The 11,572-nt window shown below is 40.6% G+C and overlaps 1 pseudogene; it reads left to right on the top strand.

Annotated features, from left to right (window-relative positions):
* The first annotated feature begins 4,372 nt into the window (after positions 1-4,372).
* Positions 4,373-11,572, top strand: part of LOC143552548 (tubulin alpha-1 chain-like) — a 29,698-nt pseudogene continuing 22,498 nt past the window's right edge.

The following is an 11,572-nucleotide window of genomic DNA, read 5'->3' as shown; positions in this document are numbered from 1 at the left end:
AAACATGTTAAATGAAAATTGTTTACAAGGAACTACGTGTTCCCAAAACGTTATAAATAAGGGTATAAGTGTCACACACCATTTTAGGGCCTAGGCGTGTGACCACAAGTTGGTACCTGTTTTGTAAATATATAAGAGTTTATGGGTTAATTTTTAGCGGAAGACTTTAGGTTGAATATAATATTAATTTACATTGAAAATTTTACTCGGGAAATAAAAACCCGAGTATTAGTTTACAAAATATATGTTTCATATTACAAGGATTTTTATATCAAAAACGGAGCCATCTTGTACGTGCTTCTATCTTCGTTAAGACTCCAATCCTTGTTAATGCTACTTATGCTTAATTACCTGCAATGGGTTGGAAAAATACGTCAGCTATATGCTGGTGAACACGTGTGACTCAATAAAATATTTTGAATGACGATTACAATACAAATATAATTTTCTCGACAAACTCAGCGGAAGCATTACTACTTCTGGTATATGTACCACCGCCCTACACACACAACGGTATTCTCCGAGCCACACGGCCCTGAATAGAGAACTGGTCGTGACCGTTTAGCCCTTACGACCACCTGACCATTGACTGATTGATTGGGCTTAACAGTTATGTCTGGATCCATATACATGCATATTCGGTCTGAGTTGATTTATTTTCTACTTTGTATTATAACGTTTTAGAGATTACACGATCTCATGTAGACATTGATTGACTCGTTAAGACAAACACCCGTTCGTCTTATTGAGTATAAATATGTTTTGACTGATCAAAAAGGTTTACGTATTCACCTGTACCGTCGGTGTTGAAAACCTTGACTGATTGATTGATTGATTGTGAATGATACTTAACCTATACATAAATAGGTTTGTATGAATGTTTTGAATGATGATTAAGCTATGATTGTAAGCTTAACCTTGAAATCGTTTATCTTTTATTGAGAATGAAAACACTTAGTTTTATGTGACGTTTGATATAGCATGCTTTGGCCTAATAGGTTTTAACACGTTGGTAAGTTTCTCCAGATAAGTAAACGGGTCCCTCGGTTGATTGGGATTTGTACGAATTACTTTTCCTTAGGCGAGAAACTTACTACTAGTGATATCCCCCTTCCAGTTACTACATGCCCGTCAAAATATATCTTTTGTTTAACATTACTTAATCAAGAAGTAACGTTATATGAAAACTTGATTGTGAATGAATGTTTGCAAAATGCGATCAAGGTTAAAGGCCATAGCCTCGATTAATAATCTAAGCTATAATTCAAATAACTTAAACAAAACCCCTACCTTAATACGGATACTTAGATTGGTAATAAGAAAGGCAGGATCTTGATCTACTCGCTTATGTGATTGCTACTTGATTATGACTTCGTTTCTTGCACGAACTTCGAGAAAATGACACGTCGGCTTGTTACGGCAATGGGGCACACCTTACGAGGTTATATGTGTGAAAATGGAGGTTTGTTTTGGGATGAATGGGTTCAATCCCGTAACCCTCTGTTTATAGGCATAAAATGGTCCCCATCGCGGTACGCGATTGTAACATCGTGAAAATTTCGAGTTCAAAATATAAACTTTCCAAAGATGAGGGACTGAAAATACAAAATTCCAAACTCTAGGGTTTAAATTGAAAATTCTGTTTTCTTGACCCATCGCGGTACGATCAAAAGAGACACCCATCGCGATACGCGATGGGGTGTCTGACAAGTTGTAACACGTGTGCCACATGGCACACGGTGGCACTGTCTGTCGCCACGTGTCACCACGTGGCAACATGTATGCCACGTGGAGCGGCGCCTGCCACGTGTCGACACGTGGCAAGCCTATGCATTGACTCAGCAAGCCAACGCCGCGGTACCCGACGGGCTTGCCAGAGAACTTGCCGCGGTACTCGACGGGACACCAGATTTTGCCTATAAGTAGCAAGGTTGGGATCTCATTCTTGGCACACCAAAACCAGCTTTCCACTCTCTCTCTAACATTTCTCTACACTCCCATAATCATATAAACGATCCACCTCGTTAAGCATGCCCCGATTCCTCGTTTGTATATAACGTTTCCTCGAAGTGTGTGCCACCCTCCACCCACATACCAAGAAGGCGTTTGTTGTAATGATGATGAATATCGTAAAGCGTGTCGACGAGTGTTGAAGTTTGGCGTTATCGTTTGACGACCAAGAAGTGACGCGGCATCGGAGTGCTGCTCGATTTCGTAGGGTTTCCAATACGCCAATAAGGTTAGGCGTAACGACCAATGAATATAATTTAATATTATATTAAAGGCTTAAGTCTTAAGTCGAGATTATACTCAATACCTCGATAAAAGAAAAGAAAACATAACAAAGAAATGAATGAAAGAATGAATATTGAATATTGTGAATACGTATATATGTGTGTAAGTATATATGTATATATTCTTTGTTATGAAAATATTATTTAAAGAATAATGAGTATTCTTAAATAATAAAAGGAAAAGAATATGTTTCTTGGAGAAGAAGACACGTCGGGTTTCTATATAAACTAAAGGTTTATAATTTACTTTTAAACTAAAGGTTCTCAAGTAAAAGAAAATGAACTAAAGGTTCATCGAGGTTGAGATATAAAATAAGACTAAAGGTCTTAAGCCGGATCGTGTATCCGACTAACAAATGTTTATACTCGTACTATAGGTGCGAGATAAAGAAGGGAAAGACCCTTGGACGGTGAGCGATGCAGATCCTAAAGCGATAAGGTGAATACGCCCCCAAACTTTTAAACTTGTTTTAAAATGAGTCAGAAATGTTATATGAAATTGTTTACAAGGAACTATGTGTTCCTAAAACCGTTATAGATAAGAGTATAAACCTAGCCCTCAGGCTGTGGTATATGTATGTCTGGATCCTTACATAGGTGGTACTACGCGATGAATGGGCACATCGCACCACCCTTGGTCGTAGGACGCTCTCCTGCAGTGAGTACGACCGTTGTGTATATTTACGGGTACTTAACTAAGTCAAACGCTGCGGTGTTTCCTGAGGTGACCTAGAGTAGAGGCTCGAATTTATAATGTGTTATTTGACTTTGTTATTCCTAACCCACGTTGGGCCGAGGCAGGCGTAGTCTCGAGGGGTAATAAAGTAAAAGAAATTATTTCGCGTTAGCGTGTTCACCAGCATTCGTTGCTGACGTATTTTCTTACATTTTGCAGGTGAACAAGATTAGCGCCTGGATGTGTTGAAGTGCTATATTTAAATCCGATGGCTCGGATCTTTTGTTAAAACTTTAATATATATGGTGGTGGTTTTGTAATGTAAAACAAGTAACCTTTTGAATTAGTTCGGGAATCTTTTATCCCGACTTTTGTATTGTAAATATTTACAACTTAAATCCACAATTTTTACAAGTCTTCCGCTAATTGAAAGCAACTCTAATTTATTTACACTTGTGGTACCAACTATTGGGTCACGCTCCTAGGCCTAAGATGGGGGTGTGACAGATTGGTATCAGAGCCATCGATCTTAGCGAATTGGGTATCATAAAACAATACCCAAGCTTCGATCCAAGTATAGGAAATAATTGTTTATGTGTTTTAGGGATAAGATAGGCTGGTAACCTTTCTTTCCCACTCTACATTCTAAACCACCCATAATGTTAGATGTCATTCAAAGCTCACATGGAGAACTATGTGCGCAAGGCAAAAGAGGCCGGAATCACCGAACCATACCCCGAGGACAATATGAGTGATGGTTACTATGAAGCGTACTTTAATCAAGATATGGAACATGACCTGACCAAGCCCGTATACTATCCCGGAAGTAGACACTATCCAATAAACGTTCCTGATAGTCCACCAAAACAAAGAATTGAGCCACCAAGACACTCAAGTTACCATCCACCGACCATGCCAATGTATCAAACTTCCGAAGTACCAACATACCACCCTTCGGAGATTCCAACTTACCAACCATCGGAGGTACCACAATACTTCCCGACTGGATATGTACCGCCAAATCCACATCCGTCATATGCTTTCCTATCCAACTCACCCATCAAGGAAGAATCAAGATCCCCATCCTCCGACTGGATGCAATGTCACTCCGATCTATGCTGATGGTATACTGAAAGCTCCACTTTTAATGAATTCAGCTCACAACCAATCAATAATGAAGGGCCATCCCGCAAACCAAAAAATGAGGATAATGGTGCCTTTTGAGACTTTCAAGATGCCCTCAATAAATATTGAAACCACACAACCCATGGAAGAAGATGAACCGGAAGAAGAAGAACCTGAAAAAGAGGAGGAACCTGAAGAAGAGGAGGACCCCGAGGAAGAATCTGAGGAAGAACAGGAAGAAGAGCATCCTGAGAATCCCAATGAGATGTCAAGTCCAATGGAAGGATCACTCACTTCCCAAAACGCAAGCTACGGTTCCGTGGATCCATATGTTCAACACCTTGAGAAACTAAGGAACCAAGCTTCGTCAAGCTTCCCACCATTCCATGGAAAAATTCCATCAATCCAAGAACAAGCCGATGAAATTCGAGAGCAAAATCGAGTTGCCAAGACATACCTCTACCTTTCATCCAATATGTATTACGTCCCGTATCCTGAACCAAGGAATCATTACGAGATGGTGACACTGGGTTACCGTGACCCACCACCAAAGTATGGATACCCCAACGTAATTCCGTAGTCATATGAAGAGCATTTGGATCGTGCTCTACATGAAACTGACGATTGGAGGAAGAAGGTAGCCGGGGAAGAAAAGAAAAAGAAGAAGATAGGAGAGAGGCTTCTTCTGAAATGTAACAAGCTGACAAGGGTTGTGAAAAAGTTCTTGAAAGATTGAAGACGATGGAAAAGGAGGCCATGTGAAGTTATGTGTGTAAAAATAGTCTTGTATGTTATATGTATAAATAAAGAACGTTTGAAACGTTCTCATGTAATGATAGGATAAGTTATATATATCGTTGGAACGATATATATATGAATGTGTATTATGAAATAAATATATATATCCTTATGATATATATATATGTGTGTGTGTGTGTGTAATAAAATATGTGATTAATAAAAGAAATGTTGTTAAAAATTTCAGATATAAATTGAAAAAGAAAAATAAATATGTCTGAACAAAGTAACAACAATGCTCATAAAGAAAAAGAAATAAAAGACAAGGGGAAAGGCCCCGAGAATGAAAACGAGCGAGAGGAAAAAATTCCCGAGAAATATATGAACAAAATTCAAATGATGATTAAGAAAGCTGTTAAGGAAGAATCCGAGTTTAGATCTCAATCTAGACAATCCAAACATTCCCGATCTGTTAATCCTTCTGTTCATCCCTCTCGAAAATCCGAGAAATCCCGTCCGAATCCGTCTCGTGTCGAGGAGAGTGTGCATGAGTCTAACGCTGATGGAGGAGTTAGGCATGAGTTCAAGAAACTCAAGATAAGTGGGTGTTCGTTTAAGGACTTCAAATACTATGGACCGAAAGAGTTCCATGGTGACAAAGGAGCCATCACAACCATGAGATGGCTTGAGGAGATGGAGACGATTGTAATCACAAGTAAGTGTTCTGAGGAAGAAAAGATCCAATACTCCGCTCTAATGTTCAAAGGAGAAGCGCACGAGTGGTGGAATGCGTTATTGATGAGTAAGGGAAGAGACGTGATGTATGGCCTGACATGGGATAAGTTCAAGGCCATGGTGATGGGAAAGTTTTGTCCCATGCACGAAACTGATCAGATCCAAACGAAATTTCTAAATCTTAAGGTCGTAGGGACAAACCTCTGAGAGTACAATACCAAGTTTCATGAATACTGTCGCCTTGTTCCCCAGCTGGTTAACCCTGAGTCTAGCAAAGTCACACGATATATATGGGGACTACCGCGGGAAATACGCGATATGGTGAGGTCTCACCTACCTCAAACCGCTGACTCTGTGATGGAGTTGGCTGGTTACTTGATGGGCGGCATGGTCCGCAACAAAGAGGAGGACAAGAAGGTTACAACGACAACAACTCAAGGAAGAACTGGAGGAGGTGCCAATTTCAAAGGCAAAGGCGTAAACCAAAGTCGATTCAATTCAAACGCCACGCCTTGCAAAACATGTCGAAGGTACCACAAGGGTCGATGCAACTTTGCCCTGCCTCCTAAAGTGTGCGAATCATGCAATCGCACGGGTCATGTGGCTGCTGACTGTTGGAAGAAGAAAATGACTTGCTTCAACTGCAAGGAGATGGGTCATTTAAGTTTTGAGTGCCCAAAGAACAAACCCGCTGCTGGTGGTGCGGGTGGAAGTGGCAAGGATAAGAAGGGAAACGCTCGAGTCTTCGTACTCGACACAAAGAAAGCCGCTGACATGCCGGAAACCATTACCGGTACGTTTCTAGTCAACTACACCTATGCTAGAGTTTTATTTGATTCGGGTGCCAATTTAAGTTTTATAGATTATAGTTTCCGTAGTCTATTAAACGAACCATTAACAAAGTTAGATAAAACTCTAAGCGTCGAGACTGCTAGTGGTGAAATCGTAAGATCTCCGAGGCCCTTGAAAACGGAAAAATACTTCTAGTTGGTTATATTCTGCCTATTTGTTTGTTACCCATGAGTCTGGCTGGTTTTGATATTGTACTTGGTATGGATTGGTTATCCGATAACCAAGCCCGTATCATCTGCAATAGCAAAACCGTTGAACTTCAAGCCCCCGATAAACGAACGATTCGAATTGAAGGGGACAAAGACGCTGGCCAAGTTAGCATAATCTCCATGATTAGGGCTAAAAAAATTTTTAATCAAGGATGCCTCGCATTCATGGCCTATGTCACTGAAGAGTCCAAACCAAAAGAAATCAAAGATGTTCCTATTGTTTTCGAATTTTCTGACGTCTTTCCTGATGAACTTCCTGGAATCCCTCCCGAACGTGAAGTAGAGTTTAGGATCAATCTCATTCCGGGTACTTCTCCGATCGCCAAAGCTCCGTATCGCTTAGCGCCAACCATAATGAAGGAGTTGAAGAAACAACTCGACGAGCTTCTTGAAAAAGGCTTTATTCGACCGAGTTCGTCACCTTGGGGAGCGCCAATTTTATTCGTCAAAAAGAAGGATGGATCCATGCGTATGTGTATCGATTATCGTGCATTAAACAAAGTCACAATTAGGGCTGACAATTTATACACGAGACACGAATACACGACACGTACCTACACGACTTTAACAGGTAACAGGTAAGGCCTTAACAAGTTTCATGTACTAGACAGGTAGACACAAATTACCTGTTAATTTTCTTGTCTAAATAGGTATAATACATGTTTACATGTTAATATATGGTTATTTTTAAATTAAATACGTATATATATATAATCTATGTTATTATATTATATCCTATTATCCCTAACCCTAATCATTCTTACAACCATCCCGTCATCATCCATATTATATCCCAGCCGTAGCCTCTCATCAAGTCATCATCAATCCTCCCATCGCCGGCCTTCCTCCCGTCGCCGGTCATTCTCCTGTCGCTGGCCATATCTCTTTCCGGCCATCACCCGTCGCCGGCCATCTCTCTCTCCGCCACTAGTTCCGTCAATCATCTCTTTCCGGTCATCATTCCCGTATAAAGGTTGTCCAATATGTGTTTCTAAATAGCTATTATCATGTACTATCGTGTATTATCGTGTATACCAGGTAGTAACAAGTTCGTGTTCGTGTTTGGGTTATAGGTACACGATAAGTTTTCGTGTCGTGTACGGGTATACACATTTCATGTTCGTGTCTATCGTGTTCGTGTCTTATCGTGTACGGGTATACACGATATGCCAGCCCTAGTCACAATCAAAAACCGATATCCACTTCCTCGAATCGATGATCTTTTTGACCAATTTCAAGGTGCTAGTTTCTTTTCTAAAATCGATCTTTGTTCCGGCTATCACCAACTCAAAGTTCAATATGAAGATATTCCAAAAACCGCGTTTCGAACAAGGTATTGACATTATGAGTTCTCGGTCATGCCGTTTGGACTTACTAATGCGCCAGCCGCGTTCATGGATATGATGAATCGTATTTGCAAGGCTTACTTGGATAAATTTGTTATCGTATTCATCGACGACATACTTATTTACTCTAAGTCCAAGGCTGATCATGAAGTCTATCTTTGAACGTTACTTGAAATTCTTAGAACCGAGAAGTTGTACGCAAGTTCTCGAAATGCGAGTTCTGGTTGCACGAAGTACAATTTCTTGGTCACATCATTAACGTGAACGGTATTCAAGTGGACCCCGCTAAGATTGAAGCTATCTCTAAGTGGGAGGTCCCAAAGTCGCCAACCGAGATCCGAAGTTTCTTAAGTTTGGCCGGCTATTACCGTAGGTTCATCGAAAACTTTTCTCGAATTGCCGTTCCCTTAACTTCCTTAACTCGCAAGAACATCAAGTATGAATGGGGAACAAAGCAACAAGGGGCGTTCGATATACTAAAACAAAAACTTACTCAATCACCTATCTTGGCTCTGCCAGAAGGTACTGAGGATTTTGTTGTGTTTAGTGATGCGTCCCATTCTGGTTTGGGATGTGTACTAATGCAACGCAAGAAAGTAATCGCTTACGCCTCTCGTCAACTCAATGCGCACGAAAAGAACTATACGACTCACGATCTAGAGTTAGGCGCCATAATCTTTACACTTAAGATATGGAGGCACTATCTCTATGGAGTTAGGTTTACCGTGTACACCGATCATAAAAGTTTGAAACATATCTTTGATCAAAAAGATCTCAACATGCGCCAACGGCGATGGATGAAAACGCTCAACGACTATGATTGTGAAATAGTTTATCATGAAGGTAAAGCCAACGTTGTGACTGACGCCTTAAGTCGTAAAGAGCACGAGAAGCCCAAAAGAGTCCAAGCGTTGCGCTTAGAACTTCAAATTGATCTCATCGAACAAATCAAATCCGCTCAAACTCAAGCGATCAATGAAAACCAAATTTCCGACGAAAAACGTAACGACACCATTGACTCGTTAGTCAAGGGTGACGATGGTATCCTTAGACTCGGTAATAGGATTTGGATACCAATCGTTGGGGGATTGCGTGAGAAAATTTTGAATGAAGCTCATAAGTCGAAATATATGATGCATCCCGGAAGTGATAAAATGTACCATAATCTCAAGGTGAATTATTGGTGGAATGGAATGAAAAGGGATGTCGCTTCGCATGTTGCGAAATGTTTGACGTGTTTACAAGTCAAAGCTGAACACCAAAAGCCTTCGGGATTGCTTCAGCAACTCGAACTTCCTGTTTGGAAGTGGGAGTTAATCACTATGGATTTCATTACCAAACTCCCTAAGACGACTGGACAACACAATGCAATATGGGTAATTGTGGATCGTTTAACGAAGTCCGCACACTTCATACCTATCAATGAGTCGTACTCTATGGATAGACTAGCGCGTATTTATGTGAACAACATCGTTGCTTTGCATGGAGTACCGCTGTCTATAATCTCTGATTGAGTTAGTCGTTCTACGTCTCACTTTTGGAAAAGCTTCCAACAAGCTCTTGGTACGGAACTTAACCTTAGCAATGCCTATCATCGCAAACCGATGGGCAAAGCGAAAGGACGATTCAAACTTTGGAAGACATGCTTCGGGCTTGTGTGATTGATTTAGGAGGAAGTTGGGATGGCCACTTACCCCTAATGGAATTTTCGTACAATAATAGCTATCACGCAAGTATTCAAGCCACACCATTCGAGGCGTTATATGGTGGAAAGTGTAGGACGCCCGTGTGTTACCGGAGATAATCAATTGTATGGACCCGAAGTAGTCCAAGAAACCACCGACAAGATTCTCCAAATCCGAGAACGACTTAAGACGGCATGTGATCGCCAAAAGAGTTACGCCGATGTCCGTCGTAAGCCGTTAGAATTTAATGTTGGTGACAAGGTCTTTTTGAAAGTCTCGCCTTTGAAAGGCGTTGTTCGCTTCGGTAAGAAAGGAAAATTGAGTCCTCGATTCGTTGGACCGTTTGAGGTACTTGAACGAATCGTCACTGTTGCATACCGATTGCGACTGCCCGAGGAAATGCAAGGGATACATGATGTATTCCATGTTTCGAATCTGCAACAGTGCTTAACCGATGAATCTTTGGCTATGCCATTAAAAGATGTTGAAATTAACGAAAATTTAAAATTTTTTGAAAGACCAATACAAATTGAAGATTTGAAAACAAAGAAATTAAAAAGACGAACTTTGAAAATAGTGAAAGTAAAATGGGACTCGCGTAGAGGGCCTGAATATACTTGGGAACTCGAATCGGAAATGAAAAAGAAATACCCCCACTTGTTCTTGTAAAGCAATCTCGAGGACGAGATTTGTTTCAAGGTGGGGAGGATGTAACATCGTGAAAATTTCGAGTTCAAAATATAAACTTTCCAAAGATGAGGGACTGAAAATGCCAAATTCCAAACTCTAGGGTTTAAATTGAAAATTCTGTTTTCTTGACCCATCGCGGTACGCGATGGATCAAAAGAGACACCCATCGCGATACGCGATGGGGTGTCTGACAAGTTGTGACACGTGTGCCACGTGGCACACGATGGCACTGTCTGTCGCCACGTGTCACCACGTGGCAACACGTCCGCCACGTGTCGACACGTGGAAAGCCTATACATTGACTCAGCAAGCCTACGTCGCGGTACGCGATGGGCTTGCCAGAGGACTTGTCGCGGTACGCGACGGAACACCAGATTTTGCCTATAAATAGCAAGGTCGGGATCTCATTCTTGGCACACCAAAACCAGCTTTCCACTCTCTCTAACATCTCTCTACACTCCCACAATCATATAAACAATCCACCTCGATAAGCGTGCCCCGATTCCTTGTTTGTGTATAACGTTTCCTCGAAGTGCATGCCACCCTCCACCTACATACCAAGAAGGCGTTTGTTGTATTGATGATGAATCTCGTAAAGTGTGTCGACGAGTGTTGAAGTTTGACGTTACGTTTGACGACCAAGAAGTGAAGCAGCGTCGGAGTGCTGCTCGATTTCGTAGGGTTTCCAATACGCCAATAAGGTTAGGTGTAACGACCAATGAATATAATTTAATATTATATTAAAGGCTTAAGTCTTAAGTCGAGATTATACTCAATACCTCGATAAAAGAAAAGAAAACATAACAGAAATGAATGAAAGAATGAATATTGAATATTGTGAATATGTATATATGTGTGTAAGTATATATGTATATATTCTTTGTTATGAAAATATTATTTAAAGAATAATGAGTATTCTTAAATAATAAAAGAAAAAGAATACGTTTCTTGGAGAAGAAGACACGTCGGGTTTCTATATAAACTAAAGGTTTATAATTTACTTTTAAACTAAAGGTTTTCAAGTAAAAGAAAATGAACTAAAGGTTCATCGAGGTTGAGATATAAAATAACACTAAAGGTCTTAAGTCGGATCGTGTATCCGACTAACAAATGTTTATACTCGTACTTAGGTGCGAGATAAAGAAGGGAAAGACCCTTGGACGGTGAGTGATGCCGATCCTAAAGAGATAAGGTGAATACGCCCCCAAACTTTTAAACTTGT

Source organism: Bidens hawaiensis, unplaced genomic scaffold, assembly GCF_021521415.1.
Source record: "Bidens hawaiensis isolate Kalapana, Puna unplaced genomic scaffold, B.hawaiensis_p1.1 tig00016943_1, whole genome shotgun sequence".
NCBI lineage: Eukaryota > Viridiplantae > Streptophyta > Magnoliopsida > Asterales > Asteraceae > Bidens > Bidens hawaiensis.
Note: the sequence above shows the minus strand (reverse complement) of the source record. Positions and strands in the feature narration are given on the sequence as shown.